Raw genomic sequence first — 27225 nt, forward strand, 5'->3', positions numbered from 1 at the left:
TCCAAGAAAGCAGGCGAGCCCCCTCCCCCCCCCAGTGCTTCCAGCCATCTGCCTCCTTTGGGACAGGGGGCTTCTCCCTTCCCTCAGAACAGAGGAACCAACTGAACCCTCGGCGAGAGCCAAGGTGCGCGCGCGCGAGAGAGTCTGGCCCCACGCCTCCTCTCCACAGACACGAGGCCCAAGGGAAGGTGACCTGCCCAAGGCGACGGGGGGGGGGCGAGCACAGGGGTGAGGGGGCATTTTAGTGGGCCTGCCCTGGCCCTCTGCCCACTGTGCCACATGAGGCTGGAGTGGGTAGGTGGGTGGGTGTTCCCTGGCCTGGGCAAAGGCAGGACTGCACCTGCAAGAGAGGGGCAGATTTTGGGCAAGGGTGCCGACACTCTCGGCCGCTCAATCCTCTGCAGGTTCCACGGGCAGCTGTCTCCTGGAGGCCTTGTGCCCGACGGATGTGACGCTCTCAACGCTCTGTAGCTCTAAGGTGGCCTGTGATCCAGGGATGATGACAGCAGGACGCCTGCCTTGCGGACGCTGCGTGTGCCAGCTTTTAAAGAGCCTCCACGAGGAGTCCTCTGGAAGAGCCCCTTGGAGGAATCGGGGGGGGGGGCTGGGAAGACGCCCCTCCTCTCTCTCCTCTGGGTCCTGTTTGAACGCCCCCCCCCCCCCCGCCCGGCATCCCAAGGAGCAGAGCGAAAACAGGAGAGGCAGGCGTGTGAGCACAGGTCCCGAGCTTTCGTGGGAGAAAGAACTCAGCCGGCCTCGCAATTTCCAGGTGGTGAAATCCTTCATTTCCGCCCCCCCCCCCCCAAATGGCCTTCGAAGTAAAGACAGACCAGGTGGGGAGCAGAGGAAGCGAATGGACGGTTGAGGATATCCTGAGTGGAGACCCGAGAGCTCAGTCCCCCGGCCTCGCGGGCAGGAGCAGCCGGCAAGGTTGGCTTGGCCCGAAGTGGGGGACCTGAACCTGAAAGCAGAGGACCCCCCCCAGGCAGAATGAGGAGGAAGGGGGTGGCAGCTGGAGGAAAGCGCCTCAGGACTACAAGCCGGGGGGGGGGCACACAGTGGCCGATGGCTGGTGTGTGTGCTTTATGGTCGCTCCCTCGGGACAAACCACATGGCCATTTTTCACTGGCTTCACTTGGGTCCTTGGTCTGGCCCTGCCCCCTTGACCGCCCTGGTGGAGGCGGCCCTTGAGATCCCTTCGCTGGGAATGTGGCTGGACCACTTGCCCAAAGATGTCAAGGAAAGCTTTGCCCATTTCCATCCCGCCCGCCCCCCCCTTGTGCCAGTAGGTGTGCTTCCTGAGGAATTAAAAGAAAAGGGGGAGGCAAGAGTGCCTTTCCCCTGATGGGGTGCTCGAGTTATGGGACACCTGCTGCTCCTCCATGTGTGTGTGTGTGGGGGGGAGGAACATCTTGACGGCCCGCGCTCCTTCTTTTGCAGTCGAGTGCCATCCTCCGCTCGGGAGGCACTCGACTGCTGGGGCTGTTCAAAGTGCCCAAACCACGGTCCGGCACAAGACGCCCGGCGGGCTTCAGGGCAAGGGCTCCCCCTTGGCACGCCTTTGTTTTTTTGCCATTCTGGGTGCCAGGTCCTCAAATCCTTGGCCGGCAGAGGAATTCTGTTTACGAGGTGCAAAAGCTGGTTTTCGTTTCCTGAACATGTCTGAAATAAGGCACCGTCACCCCCCGCCCGCCTGCCCGTGGCACACAGAGGTCTTCTGCCTGGAGAGGCCACGCAGCTCTGCAATCCAGTGGAGACTTGAAGCCGAGCTTCAAAGCTTCTCGGGTTGCTTCCGAACAGGTTTCTTCTCCCTCCTGTTTGGCAGCCGCTCGAATGCTTTGAATCGGGGGGGGGGGGAGAGAGCTGCCTCCTTCTTCCCCTGGGGTTCAGTCCCTGGCTTCTGCCTTACGCTTCTGTGAGGCTAGGAAGGAGAAGAGAGCCAGAAGACCGGAGGCGGCAGTGGCAGGCAGGGAGATGCCTTGTCCTCCCTCCTTTTTCAATTCTGGGTGCTCCCTTCCCTCCCCCCCCCCACTTGCCTCCTGAATCTCATCCCTTGTGGGTTAAACATCAAGGACTCGACAGGGAGAGCTTCCTTGTGGCGACAGCGGTCGGAAAGGGGAGTTGTGTGGGATGCGCTAATGCATGACCTGGGTGCACAGAGCTACATGAAGATGGCCGTCTGGCCAGCCCAGCGCCTGGTCCCGCCCTGCTTTTCCCCAACTCCAACCAGAGGGGAAAGTGCCGTCCTCCTAGCTTGGCATGAATTGGCCAGCCTCTCCCTCCCCCCCCCCCGAGTGTCTTCACAAGGCGGGTGTTGATGACACGGCCACATGACCTGCCATGTGCTGGAGGTTGTGCTCTGGTCTTTTGCTTGCTCCTACTCTGCGGAACATGTTCTCTGTGGTGGTGTGTACTTGTGTGTGTGTGTGTGTGTGTGTGTGTGTGTGTGTGTAGTACAACCGCATGATTGGCTATGTTTCTGGAGCAGGCACGGGTGGCCCACTGGATCAGGAATGTTGGCATCCCTCCTTTGTAACGCTAGACGCTTTTTGCAGCGCTTTCCATCCCTCACCCATCCAGAAAGACAGCCAGGAAAAGGGGGGGGAGTGAAAACCAAGCCGATCGTTCGCAACCTGGACCGTTTCCCAAACGTCTGTGGGGCTCCTGCTGTTTGAGACATGGTGTGGTGGCAAAGAAAGGAAAAGGATGCTGAGCACTGTCGTGCCACAGGCAGGGCGAGAGGGAAAGGGGCGCAACACTCAGAGGCTCGCCTGCACTTTCACAGCCTCCGTGGTGAGCGTTGAGGTCGAGGGATGAAACCGAGGATGGCACGAAGCCTGCTTGGGCCGGTGGCTCTCCATCCGTCCGATGGGTGGCATCTCAGGGAGATGCAAACGTCGTCCTCCAGGTGGAGGCAGGGTCTCCGTAACAAGTATGAAGTCTTCCCCTTACTCTGATCTTGTAGGTCGTTAAAGTTTGCTTCTGTCTTATCATGGAGTCTCGACAAAGCAGGAGGGATCCAGAGTGACCAGGAGAGAGAGAGAGAGAGAGAGAGAGAGAGGTCTTCTGCTGCAACTTTGCCAGGGGGAGCGGTTTTTTGTTTTGTCCTTCCCTGTTGTTGTTGGTTCTTGGCGACGGATGTTCTACCGGGCAGGGGCTATAATCACAAGGTTCCTCCTAGAACTCCTGGCATTGCAAAAAGGGTCCTTTGCTTGGGAAGGAGGGAAATGTGCAGATCCCTGGGAACATGACGTTACGACAGGTGGTTCCAACGGGGCCCTTTTGGGACTGCTTGACCACATCTGCTTGGACTTCTCCTGACTCGTTCCTGGTTCTCAGGCTGTTCCTGACCTGCCTGTCTTCACTTTCTCCTCCTCAGCCGCCACTCTCTCCTCTCCTCTCCCTGAGTGTTTCAAAACCATAAATTTGATGGATTGCCATGCTCAGCAAGCTGCTGAACCATTTATGGATCTCCGGGGATCCACGGGCTGCCAAAGAGAGGGCCTGTTTGGCCGGTGGGGGGCCAGGGGCCAAGATATGAAAGCAAAAACCTCCTCCGTCCGTCCTGGAACCAACTCAAAGCGAACCTGGTTGCAGCGCCAGAAGCCTTCTGGAGCACCTCTCTCTTGTGCTCAGGCAAAGAGAGGGTTTGCCCAGGACTGGCTGGAGGCCTTCCTGCCCATCCTGTGGGATTTTGCAGAGGGAGGAGAGTCTGGCTGGCAAAGATGGGGGGGGGACACCTCACCTTCCTCTGGGCTCTCAGGTTAGACCACTCTTTGTCACTTGGGAGGATGGACCAGACCAGGGTGGGGAGCTTCCTCTCCCCCAAGGAGCTCAGGAACCGTGGAAGACGGGGTGGTGGTGTGTGTGGGGGGGATCTCTGTCAGAGGGCTCCTCACACTGTTGCATGGACTGTAATTCCCGAAGCTCTTGGTGTGCGAGGCCGTCTGGACAGTTAAACTGGTACAAAACCGGGATGTTTTGCAGGGTGTACACACGTAGAAGCCTCATTTCTACAGGAGACTCTGGCATTAGTCACGACGGCAGCGCTGGATGGCTTTCTTGCAGACGAAAGATCTACAGGGTGGCTGGAAAGCTCTGGAGCCACCAGGGGTTGGATGCAAAATTTATGGAGGAGAACAGCAAGCCAGACTTGTGCTGTTTATAGCCAGGCTTTTGTTTAAAGAGGGGGGAGCGGGATCCCTGGGCTTGCTTCAAACGGGAATTTTGTTTGGGTGGTGTGGTTTTTTGGGAGAGTCGTTTCCATACTTTGTAAATATTAGAAACCATTTCATTGTCAGGCTGAAGCTACAGTTTTGAAGCATCACTCGTTTGGATAATGGATCTTGCCTCGTAAAAGTGCTTTCTCAGGTGAACTCCCATTGTCAGGTAAACTACAAGCAAAAGGTTTCCCAACTGGGAGAGTTTTTTTAAAAAAAATCTTTCTCTGTGCTGTCGGCCATGTGAATGCCAGGAGTCTCTGCAATTTATTTTGACTTTTCACCTTGTTAAATTCTAGACACAACAACAAATGCATCAAGAGATATATTTTTTTTAATCTGAAGGAGGGTAGAGACAAACAAGGCAGCAATTAGACGCAAAAAGGAGAGAATTTTAGGACACGCATTTCATTGCATTATTGTTTTCTATTCAGGGGCAAAAATGAATATTTAGCATGGGGTTTCATCCAAACAAGTGAAGTTTTTGCAGATTTGCAAAGTTTGCTAATCATTCAAAATGTCCTACCATGAAATGTGCCACTGTTTTGTCTGGGCTGTCCGGCTGCGTCATGGATCAAGGTCTTCTGCTGCCCTGTTCCTATGGTAAATGAAACTGGTTTAAAATAGAATCTAATTAAAAATCCTTCAGGACTCAACTGATGAAAATGTTTAGTCTTTGGTTGGTTGAAACAGTCAGGGTTACTTTATATCATTGGGAAAGGAAGAGAAACATTCATTCATTCATTCATTCATTCATTCATTCATTCATTCATTCATTCATTCATTCATTCATTCATTCAATTGGAAACCTAGAGGATTTTGAACAGCCGTGCTCCTCTTGACCTGGTCTGACCACAACGCCAGGAGTTACAGCCCAGCCCCTACAGTTGAGGGCCACCATTTCCCTCACTTGCCTTTAAAAAGTCACAAAAAACTTCCTCTCCAGCAGTGTTTTGCCCAGACCTCGGTGCTAATTCCAGTGAAACAGCGCCCACTGAATCCATGGTTGAATGGTGAATCAGCATGTAGGTAAATCCCACTGATTCAATGGATCTACTCTATAAGGGAAACTTGTACAATGGGATCCGGGCCTCTAGGTGCAACAAGTCTGTTAATTCTGAATGTTGGGATCAAAGCCTGTGCCGGGTAAAGAAACAAGGGCAGTTCTGAGTAAGGGTCTCTTGTCTGACCTGCGCAGGAAGTGTGGCTCCCACTGGGGGGGCACCCAGGGAACCCCCCCCCCTGCTTTGTGCCTGGGGAAGAGATGCCCCATCCCGTTGGGGTGGGTGGCTTGAGGAATGACTGGGAATGACTCTTCCCTTCAAACATCTGGGCAGGCCTGTTTTGTCTGGTTTTAGGGTTAAAACAACGTAAACCAAATGTGAAAGCAGATCCTAAGGGAGCACCGCGACCCCCACCCAGTGGAAAGTCCCTTCCACAGCAAAGAAAGGCAGTTGCCCAGAGCCCGCTTGTCCGAATGTGGGGCCGGTTCAGGAGGCCCGGCGGGCGAGGCCAGTCCGAGGGTCAGGGGGTTCCTGTCTGGGACAGAACAGCTGCACGTTTCTCCTCCCCGGGTGACTCATGCTTGTTTACTGCTGGCTCCTGGGAGAAGATACGGATGGGCTGCCGAAGGTCGCCTCTTGCAGCTCTCTCCCCTCCCCCCCCGTTTTTGGTTATGATTATCCCACTAAGACAGGGGTGGGGGTGGGGGTGGGGAGCTGGGATCCCTAATCTTGGTTCATTTATGGAGCTGCTTCTGAAAGGGGGGGGGGGAAAACCCAACCCCATACCCTAACAACAACCTTAGCTCATCTGCGATGACGGCTGTCTTGGGTCAGGAGGGGAAGAGCTCTGGCCCCCATCTTCCTTCCCTTCTGGACACGGCTGTCTTGGCCAGTTGGCGCGCTCGGCCCGACGAAGCCTCAGCTGAACGGAGGGAGAGCCTTCCTCGGGTCTGGCCGAGAGCTGCAAGGAGCCCAAACGGCTTCCACGTGTGTCCTTCTTGACCTCAGCAGATGCCGAGAAATGCTCACTGGGCTTTTGGGGCCCGGGGGTGTGTGTCCTTATCTCTGTGGTGGAGCCCAATCCTTGGGGTGAGGATTCCATCCCAGCCTCCACCTTTGGTATCACAGTTCAAGCAGGGGATCGGAAACTCCCTGCCATCGTCTCAGAGCTGATGCTGCATGTCCGAGAAGTCTAATGGGGTGTGTGTGTGCACGCAGGACCTCCGCTCAGACGCCCCCCTGCCTTTGCCTTAAAGAGCAGGTCCTGGGGACCTCCAGAAGCCACAGCTGGTTCTCCTCTCAAGCAAGAGGTGCGGCTTCACCTGAGCATAAGGAGGACCCCTCCATCCTTTTTCTGCACCAGAAAACTGGAGAGGAGATTTGCAGAGGAACAGGGTGGGTGGGTGTAGCTCTCAGGGAGAAGGAAGCCCTGCCAGGAAAACTGGGCCAGCCTTCTCCAGGTGCTTTTGCGCAGGGCTTGGCATGGCCACCGGTCCAGGGTGCTGGAGCTGTGGACCTCCTCTGAGAGAAAACATCCAGCCCAAACATTTCTGTGGTTCTGTGAGATCTGAAGCCTCTGTGGGTCGATGTCCTCAGCCTTAAGAGGCCAGACAAAGACTGTGTCTCTTCATACAGGGTTAAGGAAATCAGCAGGAATGTATCTGGCCATAGATACTCCCAGCTGAAGCTCCTGCAGAGATGGGCTCCTTCCCTCGCTTTCCACAGCTTCAGTGGTTTGCCGTGGCCTTGAAGACCTTTATGGTGGAAAAGTGGAAAAAGGCTGCTGAAGTCCATAAGCATCAAGTGTGTGAATAAAAACAGGTAGATCTACCTCATTCTGCAAGCCTAGGGCTTACCTGCAGAAGAGAGAGCGGGTTTAATTGCATTAATATGTACTTAGCAGCTTGAGTTTCATTTGAAGTTAGTTTTGAGGTTCCGCCTCTCTCCAAAAAAAGGGACTGCTCTGTCCAGGGGAAGCCACTTTGGAGTGCAAAAAAAAAAAGGGACTGGACCTTTAGCATTGTAGCTTTCCATCGGGCACGGCTTTCTTTTAAGGGGGACCTGCTTGTTTGGTGTATTCTGAACTGCTGTTTAGCCTGGTTTTGAAGAAGCTAATTTTTTTTCCTACTACAGAATCTCCTAGTGTGTGACTTTCAAGGAGCTCCTTTCCAAAATACCCTAACGTTACTAAGCTTTACATGTAGCTCTTTCATTCTTATTGAGAAGTGAAGAAACAAACAGAAACTTTCTCTCTCTCTCTCTCTCTCTCTCTCTTTTCTTGCTTCTCCTTTGGCGTCACAAAGTGTCTCCTAACAATAAAAACCCAAACCAGATGCAGAACCTGTGATAGGGTTTGGGAAGTAAAATAACACAATACACACAAAGGCAAAGGGAGGGAGGGAGGGACATTGTTTCTGGTTATTATAATTCAAAGCAGAACCCTTAAGCACCGTTTTATTGTAATGTGTGGGTATGCAAAATAAACTTATTAGCATTCATGTTAGTTTAATGGCAATTATAATATCATCATTTTTCAACATGCAATCGGTGACGGTTTATTTTGGCAGGGTTCTTGGCCGGAGCAGCCTCTGTCTGCCCTTGCGGAAGATTTATGCCAAACACAATCTTTTTGATGCTGAATATTACTTAGCAACTGGAATTCCAGATGGGCACAGATAGGAGTCGTTGACTTTGATTATCTCATTATGGGCCTCGTTAAATTAATAGGGCCAAGCATACTGAAAACATACACAGGCGCACATCGTGTTTTTCAGTGCAGTTTGGACCAAAGACAAATGAGGGGAAACCCAGTGAGTTCAGAGAGTATTCATTCTCCCCTTCCTTTATCCCTGTGTGAAATTAGGTTGGGTTCTGTATAATCCGAAAGCTTGTTACTATGCAAGCTCTCGCCATTGGCATTGCTTGTCTTGGTCTTGGTCTTGCCAGCACAGGGGCGTGCTTCTTATAGCCTTCCCTCCACCCTTTGTGTTATCATTAAGCTGCTTCCTCGTTCCTCCAACCTACAGTGATCCTGACTGGGATTTTGAGGTACCTGAGATGCTCACAGAAAAGTCTACCATGGCCAACGTCAGTGAGTTTCCACAGACAAGGGGGGAATTGTGATAGAAAGAAAAGAAAAGAAAAAGATCAGAGTGGTAGCAGAGAAAATCAGAGGCAGAGAATCCAAATCTTGGAAGAATTCTTGCGTTTGCACTTTTTATTAATGGAAAACTCACTAATGGGAACCATTCTTGCTGCATGTTTACTATTCCAATCGCTCTCCGCTTTTAAAAATTAGTTTTGGAGTCCATTTTAGAAAAAGAGGCTGCATTTGGGATCCAACACCCTCTCAGGTGCCACCTTCCGACGTCCAGGATCCAGGCTGGTCTCCTTGCAAAGCTGGCCACGGCTGCTGAGAGGCGCCGTGGCTCCCATCCTTCTGTGTCCCGCTCGATCTTCTCTCTGGTCTGCAGTTTCCAAATCTGAGGCTTGTCAGAAGCCAAACAAACAATCAAACCCTGCCGTGGGAGGGAGGGAGGGAGGCTAGCGAGTTCTGGGAGCATTGCAGTCCAAAATGTAACTTTTCCAGGTCCAGCTCATCTGTCCTCATTGCCAAGGAAGTGCCTGGCTCGCTTCCGTGGGCACTGCCCGGGGGGTGGAGGCCAGACACTGCCACCTGCGAATCCCGGCTGTGCAAAGCGCCTGTCTGGGGATTGGAGGGGGGGTGCAGAGGGGAGAGCAGGGCACACCGGGGCCCCGTAGCTTTCCCCTCGGGGGACTGGGAGGGAGCCGGACGATGCTTGCAATCCAGGAAAGATCCGAAGAGGATTTTTTGCCAGACTTAACGGAAGGCTGTTCAGCCACTCTTGGAAGAGGCCAGTGATGGCCGTCAGGTCTGGATCTGATCTCTCATGGCATCTGGAGGTTGTTTTCTTCCTCTTCTTTTGTCTCCTGCTGCTTTTCATCTCTAACGTGCCCCAGCTGCAATGTCTGGGACGGGTTCCAGAGCATGCACCACGTTCCAAAGGAGACTTTTGGCCTACTGGGAGACCCTTCAGCCTCTTTCGGCAGCTTCCGCCATCCGCAGGAGGCATGGCTTCTGCTCTGCCCCTTGGGCTGGCAGCCCCCGCTGGGCTCCTTGCCTCTCGGCTTCACCCGGCACTGGCCGGCATGGGGGTGCAAGGGTGGGTGGGTGGGGGAAGTACACCCTCATGCCTGGGCTCCAGATTTGGCCAGGATGCTTTGGGGATGATGCACGAGGTGGAACAGAACGCGAAGGGCCCTCCCAGCTCCCTCCCTCTCCGCTTTGGCTGGCTTCTGACATGCACTGAATCTGCAACGAGTTAGCAGATAGGAGAGAGATTCACGTGGGACATGTAAGGACAGCAGCTGGGAGAACCCTTAGAAGTTGTGGCCAGGGGCCCTTTCTTTACATGGAAACATGGAATCCACATGGATTTTGCATCCCGGTCCAACTGGGGCGGGTGGAGGGGGGGCTGTTTTCAGTCCATGAGGGTGTGGGAATCGGCACTGCCAAGGATGGAGAATGGTGTTTTGTTTTTCTTCCAAAAAAGAGATTTGAAAGCGGCTTGGGAGGGGCTCCATTTCTCACAGAGTAGGCCTGGGGGGGGGGCAACTTGACACCGTTGGGCACCGGTTTCTGCCCTCCTGCATTTTGGGGTACGTTGACTGGGGCTGAAGGGGACGGCAGCCCAACCACATTGGGAGGGCCAAAAATGGTTCACTCCTGGTGTAGACATGGATTGTTTTCTTTTCCTGCTCATTAAACAGGCCTTCTAGGTTTCCACACACAAAATCCTGCAAGCTTCGTTTACTTGAGGGGATGATAGTCTAATCATGCCCACCACAGAGTGGTATTCCTCTTCCAGACTATCCTTAGCTCTCTGAACATCATCCTCTCTATCAAAGCATATTGCACAGGTGCATTGTAGCTTCCTTAAGTAAATTAACAATTCTTTCTTCTCCCCCCTAGATATGCTGGCAGACCTGCAGATCTGGAAGGATAAACCTTTCTTATACGTGCTGAATCTTTTTACGGTAAGGACAAAATATTTCTGACATAAGCCTTTTCATTTCAAACTATGCCAGTCCCGTCATAAAGTCTTGCAACACACTTATAACTAACAGATTCACTTCAGTGTTAACTTTTGTGGATTATAATCCATTTCTTTGGACAGATGGAGTGCAAAACTGGGCTACAGGTTTACAGATGGTTTACATGGTTGTGGAGGTGGGTGCTGAGTGTGCTGAGTGGAATAGGAAGGGGGCAAAAAACATTACTAATGCAAAGAGCCTCTTAGTTAACCCACCAGCTTTTGCTTCTGAAGTGCTGAAACAATGGATTCTGCTCTCAGGAAAAGGTGGTTTGTGTTGATGCCAGGATTTTGCCAAAGAACACAATTCTGCAAGTATATATGTAGGACAGTAGTAAAAACTAGCTTATTTTGTTATTATTAATTATAGCGCACATTTAGCTTCCAGATGCACGTTGGGATTCATGGACATATTCCACTTCATCGGTGTCCCTTACAAATCTACTTTTGAATGTCTGCTTTGAGATCAGCCGCTCTGAAATCAGTAACATTGTGTCTGGTGAAACTGTTCTTGTGCTGCCTTTGTTACGTGAAGCATTTCTGTGGTTATATTAGTGTCTGTTTCCTTGTCTAGAGATGGTGTTGAGAGAATTGGTCGTGCGTCTATATAGTAATTGCTCCAGACATCATGTTGAAGCCATATTGTCTGAGGGGCTACAGTCGTGATAGAAATCAGAACATTCAAAGGCACCAAATTGATGGGAACCCCCAAGACAGGGATCAAAACAGATGCGCTAATTAGCACGTCGTCGTTAGGGGTAAACATGCACAAACCCTCTGCAAAATTGCCCTGGAGGCAGGCGCTTCCTTAACAGACAGGGAAAGTGACGAGCGTGCAAGGATCGCACACTGTAATTTTGACACCCGGTTTCTGAGCACAGCTCTCACCATTGGCATTGCTTGTCTTGGTTTAAATATCTGCATTGCCTAATTGACTGGAAGACAAAGCTTGGGAAAAACCTTCGGACAGCGCCTTCAGCCAGCATGGCTGCTGCCCACACAGGCCAGGGAACTCGACGAGGTGCAGTTCAAAAAAGTAACTTCTCTGAGTTCCACTTCAATGTTGAGTTTCGACAGTGGGTCAGGAATCCCAGGGGAGCCCCCCTCCCTCCTGTTCTCCTCCTGCTCTTCTCCTCCCTGATCTTTCGCAGAAAGAGGGACTAGCCGGGTCAGATAAGTGGATAGTTGGAGCTTCTGAAGGCAGCCGACCGGTGTCATCGCCCCTCCTGGATGAACGGGTGGCTGTTTTCACCCTCCGTGAGCTGGCTTTTGCGCTGCTTGAACATTTCAGTGCGTTTCTTCATGCAGATGAGTTTGGAGAGAAAATACATTTAAAAAGGCATATGCATGTGTCTGTCTGTCTCTCTCTGTGTGTGTGTGTGTGTGAGAGAGAGAGAGAGAGAAAGAGAGAGAGAGAGAGACAGAGACCATGTGGGAGGGAGAGGGAGGATGAGAGAAATAAGTTTAGAAGCATGCGTTTTGTGAGAAAATACATTTTCGAAACATTTATGTGAAGCCACATTTTTGTACACCCTTAGCATAAAATTCTCAAGCATCATGCGGAAGGGAAAGGAGATGGACTGGAGTGGGGCCCGTGGGCTCTCTTGCAAGATATCCTTTTGGCTTGACTCTCCCAACATCCTTGGCCGGGAGGGCCATCTGGGCCCCTCCAAAAGGTGGCCTTTCTGAGTCCTGACGAGGAGGGCACACACGGATGCTGCCTCCTTTCCAGGGCCCTGGGCTAGGTCAAAAATCCCCCCTCTCGGCACCCCAGTTCACCTGCACTGCGCAGTGTGAAATTGCAATTGGCAAGCCATTCTTTTGCACCAATCAGGTGGGATATAACTGTGTAGGAATCATAATAGTACCTGTGACTGCAGTTATGGCCGGTCTACCAGAATAGCCTTGGCAGATCCCCCTCACCCCAGCCTTCTAGTCTCTGAGCAAAGAGGTGTAAAGAGAGAAATGTCACCTGATCATCCTCTCTCCAACCTGAGAAAAATGCAGTGTGCTTGATGGGGATGCTGGAGAGACCTGGGAGATGCAAGAACCACCAACCTGTTGTGATCTATGGGGAGCTTAAGGGGTACCTGTACACGGGGCCCATGAAGCCTGCTCATTGGTGATTTTAGAAAAAAAGTCTCCGTTGGACTCTAGAGAGTCACAGTGAAGCGCAGGGCGGTAAGCAGTCTTGATGAAGGAGGAGGATTATTGCCTGAAGAGATTTATGGCTTTGCATCCATACCCTATGAAATGGGGAAACGGGTAGGCTGGCCATCCCCGCGATCCAAGAGGTTCTCAGCACCTTGGGATAAGTCAGTCCCCCATTTCAAGTGCTTCTAGCATTTTTCTTCTTACTGTGGGTGGAAGGACCTCAGTCTCTTTGGCTGGTTGATCTCTCAGTCATTCATGTCCCGCCCCTTGCTTGACCCGCGTGTTCCTGTGTGCCAGTTCCTTCCAACACCCGTAAGATGTACTTGAGTTGCAATGATTGCCTTCACAAGGTGGAACGTCTGATTCTGTCCGAAGGGATGGGAGTGGCCCACCAAGTCCTAGCTGGGCCTTTAGGGATGCCCCTGATTTCCCTTTTCTGTTATCACTTGGCCTTTCCGAGCACCTTGCTTGGAGCGAACACGTCCCACATTTCTTGAGAGTGTGCCAAGAAAATGAGGCGAACGCTTTCAGACTCTTTGCAAAGATTCATCACAACCCCCCTCTCTACACACATGCTACAATATCTGTCTGGAGGGCAGGAAGCGGGGAGGGGGTTGACTGATTTTATATACAACCCCACCCTCTGTCCTTGCACAGGGAAGATTAAGAGGCGATTCCTCACAGGACCCAAAAAGGGGAACTTCCCTTTATCCAGAAAGGTGTTGTTTTCAAACAAATCAGCTTGTTAGTCGGTACAAGCGTATTCTGGCTCCACCCCATCTCTACACAGCGTTGTGGCACCTTAAAGACAGTCAGATGTCAAGGTGAGCTTTTCTGGAGACATCCACTTATTCAGCCTTATCAGAGTGCAGCAGAACTGCAGCTCATGTCCAGGGCCAGCCCAGGAAAGGGAATCGCCAGGGGACAATAGCCGCCTCGACACAAGTCACCGAGGGCGAGGCAGTCGACTGCAGAGCCTTCCTGGTTCCACCAGAGGGTCCCACACCTCCTCTTAAGGTGTGGAGGTTTCCCGCCAAGTGGCAGGAGCCTCCGCCCAGGGTCATCACCGCCCGGCCCACTGTCCAGAAAGCCGTGGACTGACTTCTCAATAGATAAACGAATGTTTTCCTTTTTAAAATCATATCTTTGAAAGAGACAGACGGGAAGGATGGAAAATGACTCATAGGAAAACCGAGCCTAAAAAGTACACTAATATTTGGCATTACAGTCCCGGGTTTGTGTTGGCAGCTCAAGGATGCTGTGGCTTCTCTCGCAGGCTTAGGCCATCCTGGAACAATGTCACGGTGGAGGGAGTTTGGTCGAGATGAGGCAATCCTGTCTGGCCACTGCTCGCCAGGAGAGGCCGTGTGTATCATTAGTCGGCATTTGGAAACTCTTCAGCAAGCAGATTCCTGGAGGTGGTACTCATCCAATGGGCTCTGGCCCTTGGCCACAAGTGACCAAGATGGCAAGAAGGATCCCTGCCTTCAGCAGCAGCACACACACACACACACACACACACACACACCGGTGGCTTGGTGGATTTTCTTCTTCCGCCCTCCGGAGCCACACTAGGATCAGCTTGCATCCCTGGGCAGTTGCCAGGTGGTGCCAGACCAGGCCTCCATGTCTGGAGGAGATGCGGAGCATCATAGAAGCATGGAATCGTTGAGCTGGAAGGCCCCTGAGCGGTCCTCGTAGAAGAGGAGAGAGAGAGAGAGAGAGAGAGCGCAACTTTTGCCCCTGGATTTTCTTGGTGGTTCCTCTTCCAGCATTTCTCCAGGCCTTAACTTTTCTAACCTTTTCCGAGGCTGGTCGTGTTGACCTTTCAACCCTTTGCAAAAGGGTTCAGCCCTGGCCGGTGGCACTCACTGTTGACTTCTTCCCTAGGAAGACCCGACAGAATTGCCTGATAGCTCCACCGATGCTCTGTGAGGCATATTTAGGGTTCATTGTGGCACTGGCATCTGCAAAAGCTCTGTCAGAGGGCAAAGGATTAGTCTGCGGCTGGCTTGCTTTGTGAGTCATACATACATGCGTGCTTAGATGGCTGTTTACATAATTATGGATTAAGTTTAATGACACTGGAAATGAATCCTCTTCATTTGAGGCAAACATGGTTACAGAGCCCTTAATTCTCTCTTTTATGCACACACACATCTCGATACAGCTCAGAGATAACCGCTAGACACACTCTGGACACAGGTTTCTCCTAAACTGTGGCAGCTTCGTACACCGAACGGAGAGAATTGGATTTGGTCTTCACTGAAAAGCAAACCAGAAATCCTATTTCTGAAGGAACGTGCTGAGTGTGGCACAAGTATGCATTTCATTTATTGCTTTGTTCACGGCAAGTTTCGTCTTGCTTTTCTTGACCGAGATAAGCCCAAAGTGGTTCCCAGGTTCAAATTAAGGAAGACAGCCGACGGTAAATCCAGGACGTCCCCTGGCAGAGAGCAAAATCACAGCTTTGAACGAAGTGTATTGACCTGAAACGTGCTCCTGAGAAAGGCGTTCGGGGGCTCCTGGGTGGCTCTTGGACCCTCTTTTCCATCACAGTGCCTGGAAGAGTCGATCCACATCTCCTCCGAAAAAGAGGGGTCAAGGGATCTTGCTTCCTGACTCCTGTCACTCCCCACTCCCTCTCTCCACCACCCCCTCTGGTCCCCTCTGGGGTTTTTCTTAATTGAAAAGTCTTCCCAAATCACCGGTAGGCTCAGCCAGGGAGCCTGATTTTGCTTGGCTGCCCCCTCCTCCCTATTAGCTGTGACAGGAGGTGCGTCAGGCCATCAGCTGTCAAAAGAACTGAGGCTCCCCTCCAAAAGCTCAGCCCCTCAGCTCCCATTGTCCCTGTTGGGTTGCCTGCAACATCCGAGGCGCAGATCCAGCCAGTGGTTCCACCCGTTCTCGCTGCCTCCTCCTCCTTGGATCCTGCTGGGGAAATGCGGGGTGAGCGGGAAAGCAAGAGGGCCCCCCCAAAGGTTCTGATGCAGTGGGATTCCTTTTCAGGGGGTCTTCTTTTGTGGGGCCGCTTGTTCAAAGTCCATCACGGACGTAAAGAAAAACCCAACCTCCAGTGTTAGATTGAAGGTGGATGCCACAGAGTCCAGACTTTTCTTCTTCTTGCTGGGCTGAGGAATCCGCTGCGCCCTGCGTTGAGGAAGAGAGGTGGAAAGCGCTTTGTCCCTCTTGTGGCCCTTTCCTCCCTCTCAAAAGGCCGCTGGACAGGGGTGTGTGCGCGCGTCCGTTCTCAGTCTTAGTTTCCTTGCTCCTCTTGGGACCTGGCCTCCATTCATAGCCCATCTTGGGGGTCTTCCTCCCTGATGGCAGAGGGTGTCGTCTGTGGTCTGGCCTTCCAACGGGACGCACCTCTGGCTCACAACCACTGCTTGAACAAGGCTCATCCCCAAACACCCTAGGCAAGAGCAGGGAAGGGGCAGAAGAGCCAGCAAAACAGACCCTTTTAAGACAAACCTTCAGGCACAAGGACTACGGGGATCCTCGGAGCTGCCTGAACAAGGCAAGCGGTGCAAAAGGACCACCGGCTGCTACTTTCTTGCAAAGGGTCGGATTTGCGTCTTTTTGGAAGAACAAACAAACATCCTTTTGCATTGGGGTTAGTGCACGGTTTCTCAAAAGAAACAGATGCCAGTTTGACACAGAGGCATTTAGTGCAAATAATGGAGACGTGGAGACGTATATTGTCTTTCATTTGCCTGGGGAAAAAAATGAGGACTCTTTCTGGAGTCAGGGAATTCCATGTTCAGTGTGCTGAGACAGCTAAATGGAGAAGAACAAAAGATTTCGCTCCCATTCTTTGCCTCCCTTACCCCTTTCTTTGCAATTGTGGGTCCTGCAGCCTTGGAGGCTGTCCTTAGGCTGTTACAAAATGTACCGCCTCCCCCAGTGGCAAGTGTGTTGACGCACAGCCACCCACCCACCGACCATGGATGCAGCTTCCAAGTTCTCGCTTCGTAACAAGCCACTGTGCCGTCGTGGCGGAAGCAATCTGAGTGAAGCAGCACCTGAGAGGAGGATCTGGCACTCCTTCCTTGCCATCAGCAGGTTTTTCCTGGAGAATCGCCCGGGTTCCTTGCCTCCCGGGGAAACCCTGCCAAAGGCCGCCATTAGGACAGGAGAGGGAAAGTGCAGACTCCCTTCCCATCTGTTTCTCTCATACTTCAGCAAAGTCTTTACAGCTTGCTGTTATAAAAACTAACAAATGGAAAGGAAAAGGGGGGGGGGGGAAGAGAGAAGCCCATCCCTGACACATCTCTCAGCTGCAGTTCCAAGGTCCACATTTGGGGTGGGGTGGTGGTGGTGGGGGCTGGGGAGGCTCTCACTGTGGTCTAATCACTGCTTTGGCCTGGGGTTTCCGACGCACCGCAGAGGGCTGATCCTGCACTCCTGTCCTATATCTCCAGAGGATCAGGCTGCCTGGCTTTGCACCCCTTCAAAGTGGCACAGCTGAACAAAACCTGCCACCCCATTCCTAGGCTGGCCCGGCTTCCTCTGGGATCGAAGGCAGGGTGCAGGGGATGGATCTGAGCTCCCAGCCTTGTTCCGCATCCCGGGCCTCTTCCCTGCTTCTTCTGTCCCCACCCCATCCCCCAAATGCATTAGCAACACTTTAATGCACCTTTTGGAAGGACCTTCCATCAGCTGCCTTCCCTGGCCTCAAAAGACGCTCTCCTCTGGGTGGTGTTTTGGGTCCTGCCCCCTTCCTCCCCACGTGGGGATTTGCACATTGGACTACGATTCCCAGAATCCCCCAGCAAGCACAGCCAGCCAAACCTTCTCCATCTCTGCAATATGTGCCTGAGCTTACGTTTTGGCAGGCAGGCAGCTGGGCTAATGTCCAGGTGAGATGTGACAGTGAGGGACCAGAATCACACCCAGTCCCCCCGGACAGTCTGTCTACTAATCCTTTGAGCCCAGAGTTTGTTCTTCTGTTTCATCATCCCGTTATTTTATAGCCTTCTTATCTGATCAAGTCTTTGCCATTGTTTGTTTTGGTAGCAAAACCTTCATTTAAATGTGGGGAAGTTTATTTCCGCCTCCAGACATTCTCACAGTTTGTTCCTGTAAGCGAGAAGGGTGGTGTTTGTTCCAAAAGCATTTTCTCCCTTGGTCTAGAAATGCATCTGTTCTTGGCTCAAGAGGAATTAGATTTCCTTTTCTTTATTCCCCCTTTTTTCTTTCTTTCTTTCTTTCTTTTTGCAAAGTGGAAGAACATAGCATCTATGTTTTAATTTTAAATGGAGCAGAGGAAGGAAAGTCAGACAAAAACTTTCAGCAAGATCAAATGGCAGCATGGGTTGTTTGTCTGTTTCTTGACTGAAAATCAGATAACTGGCACACAGTGTGACATCTTGAGCATTGAAATACCTGCAACCAAGGGATCGTTGAGTTCTGTTCTTGTGCCACACGAATACAAATATGCCCAGAGGTCATCAGCTTTGACCTTCCGGTTTACTAAACTCAGGTTCCCAGGCAAAACTTCCCAGACAAAACTATGCCTGAGAGGCAAGATTTCATGCAAGAACTGCAAGGGGGAAGCCTTTAACTGAAGGAGCAATAGCACTCAGAAACCCTGATAATAAAGCTTTGTTTAACCGTATTGCCGAGGAAGACACCATGATGATCATTAAACACATACAGTGGTGCCCTGCTTGACGATGACCTCGCTTGACGATGACATCACTTGACGATGAGTTTTTTGCGATCACTATAGCGATCACAAAATGATTCCTTTGGGTGTTTTTGCTTTACAATGAATAGGTCCCTGCTTCGGGAACCGTTTTTTCGCTGGACGACAATTTAAAGCAGCTGATTGGCGGTTCACAAAATGGCTCCCCGCTGTTTTCCGGGCCGATTGTTTGCAAGACAGAGATCAAAAATGGCTTCCCCTATGGAGGATTTTCACATGACGATGAGGTATTTCCTCCATTGGAACGCATTAACCGGTTTTCAATGCATTCCAATGTTTTTTTTTTTCATTTGATGATTTCGCTTAACAGCGATTTTCCTGGAATGGATTGTCATCATCAAGCGGGGCACCACTGTACACACAACCCACAGAGGACTCTGAGATGCACTTACTTGACCACGATGGTGTTAGAATTTGGAAGGGCTGACTGTGCTTGGCTGAGGATTTGGGGAAAGGAATTTTTCCCAAGCCACGGATATGGTCTGAATTTTCTGAATGAATAAGGGATGCTCAGGGATGCCAAACAAAGAGTCTTAAGTAGTTATAAGAGTCCTCCAGCCAGGTGAGTGGAAGGAAGGCTTGAGAGGACCTGGGGGTTAGTCTCATGGGCCCCAATGACTTCCTGTCCGGCCGGACCCTCCCATCAGCAGCGGCCCACGGTTCCCTCTGTCTCTGGGGAGGGAGGCAAGAAAAGGCTCCCGGATCAGGTCCAAACTGAGTTCATCTGGGCTGTTCCTCTGTTGTTGTAGCAACTTCGTCACCTCACAGAGCCCCAGGCGGCCAGCCCAAAGCAGAAGGCTCTGGATACCCAAATAACGCAGGTGGTTCCCATGGCAACAGGACTGTTTTGGTCGTGAGGTCTGAGGAGTTCTGGAAATGGACTGAACCTGGCAGGAATTTCTGGCTTGAACTCAGCCGGGTGGGGCCTTTCGGCCGACGCGGCCTTCGTGGCAGCCTCCCTCTTGGCTCCCCCCCCCAAATCCCTGAAACAGCTGAAAAGGTAACCAGAAGGCAGCTCCCACTTGACCTTTCCATCTTTTTGTCCACTTTGAAAAAATGCCTTGACCTCTTTACTGGAAATTAAGGCCTGGGGTGTGTGTGTGTGTGTGGGTGTGGCTGCACTGCCCTGTTACAACAGGTGCTGGAGAACCTCCAGAGTGGAATGGGAGAATAAACCACATAGTATTCTAGCGCCCAGGCCTTAGGATTTCAAGACACAGTCAGCTGAATTTATCAGGGGCTAAAGCAGGGGGTGGGAGAAGACCCCAAGATGGACCCTTCAGGAACCGCCTCTCCCCAGCTGGAGGAGGGCACGATCCAAAGGCCTGCTGCGCTCCAGTCAGCACTGCTCCGGTCCCTTTGCCTCCAGATGTGGGCCAAATAGAAATCGTTCTGCATCCCGAATCAAAGAATTGCATCAGCATTTCTTATAGCTGACCTCTTCTGGTCTACTGGAAAAACCAGAGCGTGGAACTTACTTCCGGCATGACCAGCATGGTGCAAAGCAGGTCCTTCTGCCACCCATGAATCCAGGTTACTTTTTGCTCTTACCGTTGCCTCCATGTTTAGCAACGCGGCTGGGCTCCTGCTGGGAGCTGCACCTTGAAACCATGAACAAGCAAGGCGCTTGATAACAATCTAGAAACAAACAAATGTCGAAGGCAGAGGGGCAAAGTGACAGCCCGCTTTGAAATGGGGGTGGGTGGGAATTGGATGCGGGGGGGGGGAGTCTCAGCTCTGCGCTCTGAATTATTTGGCTGCCGGATTTTAATTTTTTTTTAAAAAAAATGCCACTTATTGAAAATAGAAAGATTTAGAAGAATGACAGATCTGCTAAGCAGTCAGGTGAAATCTGTCAGCCACTCCTTGCATCTTGCAGTTTATGGTGATGACAGGTGAGACAGGAGCAATTCCTGGCTGCCGAAGTTTTCATCTTCCCCCTTTATCCTTTCAGGAGTTCACCAGGAGGTCATTGCCTGCCTGGTTCAATCCTCTTCTCTCTCCTCCTTTCTCCTGCTCCCGGCGCTCTCTTTCTCTCCCCCCCCGCTCCCCCCCCACTTTCCCTTTCCTTTGAGTCCAGTTTCTTCAGGTTGCAACCTCACAGAATCCAACGTGGCCATTGACCCCCCGCCCCTCCCTCTCTCTCCCCCCCCCCGCCCCCCGCCCCAGGCCAGGCCCGGTTCCGCGCTGCCCCTGTCAAGGCGGCGCAGCAATTGCGGTGATGCAGGAGGGCCTTCGGACACGAGCGCTTTAGCTCCTTCGGCCTCGCTGAGCTTGTCACCTGGACAAGGGGAGTCCTTTCGGAGCAGAGGAAGGAATGCCTCCTCGCACGTGGAGAGGTCGCCAGAGCCCCCGCCAGCAAATGCCTTGATGGGGAAGCTTTCACGCTTCGGCTGGCTTCCAAGAACCCGAAAGGGGGAAGAGGAGCAGAGAGGGGACCGAGGGTCATCTAGTCCATCCCCTCCCAGGCAGGACATCCAGGGCTGGGATGTGTACTGAGGAAGCAGCCGGGCGGGGGGCGGGCAGGTGTCTCCCCCCCCCGGAGGGGTCGCTGCCAACCCCTCTCGGCCGCTCACGGTGCCCGCAGGAGCAGCCTCGGAGGGCCCAGGAGCCCCGGGGCAGGACGGCGGGCTTCTGCAGGGCAAGCGGGCGGGCAGGCGGGCAGGCAGCGAGGCTCGCGGGGACTTCCGAGGCAGCGCCCGTGCCCGGAGCGGGTCCTTCGGCCCTCCGCGGTCGGGAGGGGGGGGCCGGGGGAAGAGAGCGAGCGGCCCAGGGGCGGGAGCCGCGTCCGGGCGGCCGCTTTGCTCCGACACCGCCCGGCAGTCGCGAGGCTTCTTCCCCGTCGCTCTTCATCAGCCGTGTTGTGTGTGTGTGTGTGTGTGTGTGTCAGAGAGAGAGAGAGAGAGAGAGAGAGAGAGAGAAGCTTGCCTTGTTATCGCCGCGATCAGGATTGACGGAGATTGACGGGCCTCCCTGGCGCGCAGCACCTGCCAGGAGCCGCAGCTGCTGGGGAAGGCCGGGGGGGCGCGCGGGGGGGGTAGGGAGGGAGGGCTGGCGGTGGGAAGGAGTGTGGGGTGCGTGTGTGGGGGGGGGGCGACAGCAGCCCGGCCCGCTTCTCCCTCTGCTTTGCCGTCCTGGCAAGCAAAGGCTCCCGGTGAATCCCTGCTCTCCTCAGCCCCGCGCTCTCGGGGGCGGAAGGCAGGGGTGCTTCCCCGCGCGAGGGTCTTGGGGTTTTTACCGAGCCTTCCTTCCTTCCTTCCTTCCTTCCTTCCTTCCTTCCTTCCTTCCTTCCTTCCTTCCTTCCACGCCTGGCTTTGCTCTCCCGGTTTGATCTCTGGCCGCTACGTTTTAATTTGGCCCCTGATGGATCGAACGCGTCGCTTTCATGATTGTTCCAGGGCTATTTTGCCTCGCGTTTATTTTATTGCATCCTTTAAAGCTGTTTGCAAGTAGATGTGTATATTTTGATATAGCAATGCCGCAACAACAAGAGCAGTAGAGGCTTTCACATCCGGGACCGAAAAAACTCGCTGGGTGTGCCCAGAATTTGAGAGGTCCCCGCCAAACCTTGCTTACAGTAAAAAGCCGCCCCCCCCCAAGCAATGAGCTGCCCTTGGATTAGTTTTCCGGGGGTGGAGTGGGGGGGAAGGCGTCTGAATTCAGCAAACTCCCATCCAGCCATTCAAGCCCCCCTGGCCTCCTGCCGACCTGGATGCCACTCCCTTGGACACCCACTGCAGAGCCGCACAAGCCACTGATGGCTCCTGGGCCACCATGCAAGGCCACATCCTGGTCACAAGCCAGATGAGCGCAAAAGCCGTGGCCTCTCTGCAAAAGTAGCCACCTTCTTGCTCCCCCCTCCCCCGTTACCTCCCTGAAGGTCACTTGGGTACAACTTTGTCCTTAGGGAGATGGCTGAGTGAGCTAATTCATTGCAAGTTATTTGTAACTTCTGGGAAGGTTTTCTTGGAGGCACAGCTCCCAAATTCACCCTCCCTAGTGGCCATACGAGCTGAGGGGACCTGGGAGATGTAGTCCCAGCAAGTCCCAGGCTCCCCCAGCTCCTATGGCCCCTTCCTGGTGCACCCGCTTGGATCGCTGCCTCTCCCAGGTTCTATACCTCCTGATTCTTTTCCCTTCCAAGCTGGCAAGGGGCAGAGGAACTCGAGACCAAATTGCTAACATGCGCTGGATTATGGAGAGAGCTAGAGAGTTCCAGAAAAAAACATCTACTTCTGCTTCATTGACTACGCAAAAGCCTTTGACTGTGTGGACCAGAGCAAACGATGGCAAGTCCTTAAAGAAATGGGAGTGCCTGACCACCTTGTCTACCTCCTGAGACTTCGTACTGCTTACTGGCCTGCAGAGAAGTTATCTGGCATTTCCCCTGTTATCCTAAAATATCCACAAGCAAGGGTGTGCAGCAGGGAGGAGCAGGGAGGATCCCCGGCACCCTCACCCCATCACTGCATGCTGTGCTTCATGCATCAGCACAACGCCACAGTGCAGGAATGTGGGTTGCCTCTGTGGGGACGTGTGCACCTCCTTGGGCCAGCCCTTTCTCCAGGGAGCCTGCCTCGGCTTGGCTCCCCAGCCACGGTCCATGGCGTGGGGGTGGGGGTGGCAAAGGGGGTCTGATGGACACCATCACAAGGTGCACATGGTCTTGCAAAGGGCTTCCGGACCTTGAGGCTTCGCCTGGACTCGGCTTCAGATTCCTAGGCCACCTTTGCACATAGAGTCATTAATTCAGCCTCCTTGGGATGCCATTCTAATTAGTTTGCACAACAACAGCCACCAGAGCTGTAGTACCATTCTTTTTTCCTTCGGATGATTATGTAACACGCCTGGGGCAAATACTCCCATCCCTTCTCTGTGCACATTCCGAATTGCTGGCAAAGCCTGGGCTACCCACTTCCTCTCCCTCCTTGAAGGGCCAAGCTGATCGTCTTCAGTTCAACCCATTAAACAACTCAACTGGCCCCCAGAAGCCCTGCAGGCAGGCGGGTGGGTGAATCCAACTTACGGCTGCCTCTCATTGCTTGTGCTTCCTGCCACATTATAACAGCCTCAAGGGAAAGCACACAACATCGCTTGTCAATGTGTCATGCAGAACCTGTGCTTTTCAGCTGAAAAAAAGAATCAAATTCTTTCTCTTAACTGCAGGACAGGCTGGGCGGGCAGAAATCTGTCCAATGTACGTTCTGCAATGTCCCGTGTCCAAGGCTTATTTTGAGCTTTGGCTGATCCCTACAAGGAGTTTGCAGTGCCAAGCTTTCACTCAACCCCCCCCCCCCTGAAATAGTGCGGCTGAGCATGGCATGTGGTTTCCCTGAGCATATGCAGAGAGCATGTCTCCTCTCATCTGATCTTAGGGAGGAAGCCCACCAGATCAGCTGGGCGTCTCCTTGGCCACTTTCTTCTCCAAGAAGGGGAAGCCGGAAAACAGAAGGGAAAGAGAGCCTCTTCCCAAATTTTCCTGGTGGTGCAGGAGTTAATTTAAGCCAGTCCAGGTGGGGAAAGGATCTGGCTGGAAAGAAGCCTCAGTTCCTTAGCTTCATGTCTGCATGGGATGATGGGAGTTGTGGTGCAGCCCAGCTGGAAGGCAGCGGGTTAGGCAGGGCTGCTCTGATGAAAAGATGCTGGGTTCAGCCACTGGCAACGCCATTCTGCCTCCTGATAGAGCCAGCCCGAGGGAGCCATGGGGCCAACGGGCTTGTCCTTGGGCTGTGCCACGGGAAGTGGGCGGTGTCTTCCCAAGAAACACTCCCTCTGTTCCTGCTCTAATCTAATCTTATAATTTTATAATCTGGGAACGGCAGAGCCGGAAGGGACCCTATGGGCCTTCGAGTCCAGCCCCTGTCAGGGAGGTCCAATGGAGGGAATCCAACTCCCAACCTCTGGCTCCACAGATAAGAGACTTCAACCCCTGAGCGATCCACTCTTTCCCTCTTTCCTGAACCAAATGCTTTGGAATGTCAGGCAACCTTCAGGACTAGCGAGGGACACAATCGTCTCCTCCCTTTATTGCAGAATGTAATTTACAAACCTCAAGGAATCTGTTTCTTGATTTGGTGGAGCTGGTAAGTCAGGGATCATGTACCCTAGGATTATCCAGGCGAGTGAAGGAGAGGGACTTCCAAATGCCTCAAAACCATCATCGCTCCGAGCAAATTACAGGACAGGACGAGACAGGCAGGGTAACCGGAGAAGGGCCGACATCACATCATGTGTTTACCAAAGTGTGACTGGAGCATGTCGGAAAGGACAGGATTTACAAGGCATTTTCCGACTTCAGCCATCAAAATAAGATGTCGTAAAGGATTACCCAGCATGTCAAGGGAAGGGTGCCTGTGGCATGTCATGACTGACACTCTCCAGAGAGAGAGGTGCTCCTCTCCCTTCTGGCCCACCAGCAGGAGAAAGACGGCCAGGCCAGGTTTCCACCCTCCCTGATCCCACGGGCAAACCCTAAGGTTTCCCAAAGAGATCTCTGCCTGGGCCTTGGTGCCTTCCCGTTTTGATTGTCAGAGGTACGAAGGAGGTAGAAACACAGGGCCCTCCCTCCCCTCCCTCCCTCCCAGGCCTGAGCCAAGACAGGCCAGCAGAGAGGTATTTAAAGTGCAAATCTGCTTTGGAATCCCTTCTTGGCTTCTCTTTATTTTTTAAGATTGCAAATGGCAGAAAAAATAGCAGCCCTGGAGGAGAATCTGTCAGCTTTGGAGGGCTGTGGATGAGCTCTCAGAAATGGCGCCCTGCTCGTGTTTGGGGCACGTTCTTCGCAGCCGCTTGCTTATTCTGCACAGGCTGGTCCAAGGAAAAGGGGAGCCAGACCCTTCTGCCATTAAGAGCTGTGCCGAGCTGTTCCTCCACCTCCCAATTCAGGGAGAAAAGCCAGGTGTAAGTCAACCCAACACATTCATGAACCAGCCCCAAATGTTGGGCCCCTCTCAGCCTGGTGCAGTCGCTCTCCTGGGATCCAGGGACTGCCAGGGTTAGAAGTGGGTGAGCCTGATTTTAAAGCTCAAGGCAGGCATTGAACATGGGAGGCGGTACCTAAGGAGCCCTTTCCCGCTTGCCCGAAGCCCTTTTTTGGGTGTGTGTGGGGGGGGCAAACCGTCAGTGTTGCTGCTCTGTGCCGCCTCACCTGCACTGGCCCCTGTGTGCCCACCGTGATGGACAGACTTCCATGATGACGTTTCCTTGCACAACAAAGGGGGACCCTGTGCTTTGGAGAGGATCAAGATAGCCAGCCCTCTTTTGGCTCAGGGGACCCGGCGCGCAAGAGCCCGGTGGCATCGCTTGGCTTCCGCCCAGCTGGCCCGAGGACGGGGCCCGGGCCTTTCCTCCGGACCCCTTCTGGGCACGCACCCGCACCCGCACCCGCACCCGCACCCGCCGCTCCTTTCGCCCAACGGAGGGAGGGGTGGCCTCCTTCCTTTTACCCTCTCGGGCTTGACGCCGAGGAGGCGCGGGAAGGAGACCTTGCTGGGTGGTTGCCAGGAGAGGAGGGTCGTTGGGAAGTCGCGCCCGCGAAGCCGAGGAATCCTCCCAAGGAGCGCGGACACGACGGTCTCTCCCCGAAGCCGAGCTCTTTGCGGCTGCGGCTGCCGCGCCGTCCGCTCACGTCCTTGGCCCCGGTCTTCAAAGCCGGCGCGCTTTAATTGCCGCGGGGCGTCCCTGCCAAATGAGAAGCCTCGCCGGAGGTTTCTCTTCGCTTTCAGCCGGGAAGCGAGCGATTAGGAACTTCGCCCCGCACGTGGCTCCGCTGTTACAGGGGAATTATCCCCCCCCCCGCACACACGCACACACATCTCCCCTCTGAAGAGCTCCGCTGCTTGAAGAAAACTGTCCGTCTTCTGCAACAGGATCTGTTTAATCTGGATAAAGCGCCTTCCACCCACTTCCTCTCTCTCTCTTTCTCTCTCTCTCATTTCATGGCGTCCCCTGACAGCTCCCGGCGATGAGGCTGGGGGCGGAAGCCCGGAACGGACTTGGCTGCGAAAGGCTGCCTGCTTGCTGGCCACGATCCGGGGGGGGGGGCGGGGAGAGCCATCCGGGTGGCAGGCGCGGGGCTCCAGGCAGGCACGCCGGACGCGGGCGGAATGCCAAGTGGCCGCTCCTCCTGGGCCGTCGAGCCTGGTCTGCTGCTGGGTTGCATCAGGAGGGAAGGGAGGCCAGGGGCTCCGCCGGCTGGACACCGTGCTGCCCTGCACCAAGGGGCAGCTCCTGTCCAAGTTCTCAGGCTGTGTGGAAGGTCCCTTGGCTTGCCTGAAGAGCAGCTCCTCTGTCTTGTTTTTGCTGTGGAACATGGGATAGGGAGACGGCAACGTTTCTCTGGATGTGCGAGGACTAGGGGCTGTGGTGACGGTCAGGCAGAAAGCCTCTGAGGAGACGGTTCGGTCCTTACCTTTACGCCCTCCTCTCTGGGTTCGGGTCTTTGAGCTGTGGGGGGGGGGCTTTGGACCAACAGAGATTTTAGACGACAACTTCCACAGCCCCCCAAACTTGGCTGCACTGGGTGGGGCGATGAGTGTGGCCGGACAATCGATCATGTGGCTGCAAAGGGAGACCTGGAGGGTCAGACTTAGTCCGATTGCCCGGCTCCCTGCCTTGATATGAGCAAGGCCCTGAGCCCTGAGGAGCGCCGCCCTAGGCAATGGCTGGCCATAAAGCTGGAGGACTTCGCAGCAGGGAGGAGGAGGAGGAGGAGGAGGAGGAAGAGGAGGAAGAGGAGGAGGAGGAGGAGGAGGAGGAGGAAGAGGAGGAAGAGGAGGAGGAGGAGGAGGAGGAGGAGGAGACCAAGCCCAAGCCACAGAGACCCTAGTTTAGGACAACTTGACTGAGTGCCAGGGAGTGCTTGGCGAGGGGCAAAGGGGGGGTGGGGGAGGAGGGGGGTCACGTGGTGAATGTTAGGAGCAGGAGAGGACCTATTTTTAGGTGGTGGTGGGTTTATGTTTCTTGCTGGCTTCGGTTCTTCATTAGAAACACAAAGAAGAAGAAAAGGGCAGCTTGGTCCTCTT

At 53.4% G+C, this 27225-nt stretch overlaps 1 protein-coding gene across 2 annotated transcripts in view; it reads left to right on the forward strand.

Annotated features, from left to right (window-relative positions):
• Nucleotides 1-27225, forward strand: part of ZNF469 (zinc finger protein 469) — a 149048-nt gene that overhangs the window by 36613 nt on the left and 85210 nt on the right. The window contains exons 2-3 of one of the 2 annotated variants that reach the window (XR_013538591.1): nucleotides 10218-10282; nucleotides 10913-11847. The gene's annotated coding sequence lies outside the window, so the exon portion shown is untranslated. Of the gene's footprint in view, nucleotides 1-10217; nucleotides 10283-10912; nucleotides 11848-27225 lie in introns of those variants that run through there. The other variant, XM_072980424.2, reaches the window with a different exon arrangement.

Source organism: Pogona vitticeps, chromosome 10, assembly GCF_051106095.1.
Source record: "Pogona vitticeps strain Pit_001003342236 chromosome 10, PviZW2.1, whole genome shotgun sequence".
NCBI classification, from domain to species: Eukaryota; Metazoa; Chordata; class Lepidosauria; order Squamata; family Agamidae; genus Pogona; species Pogona vitticeps.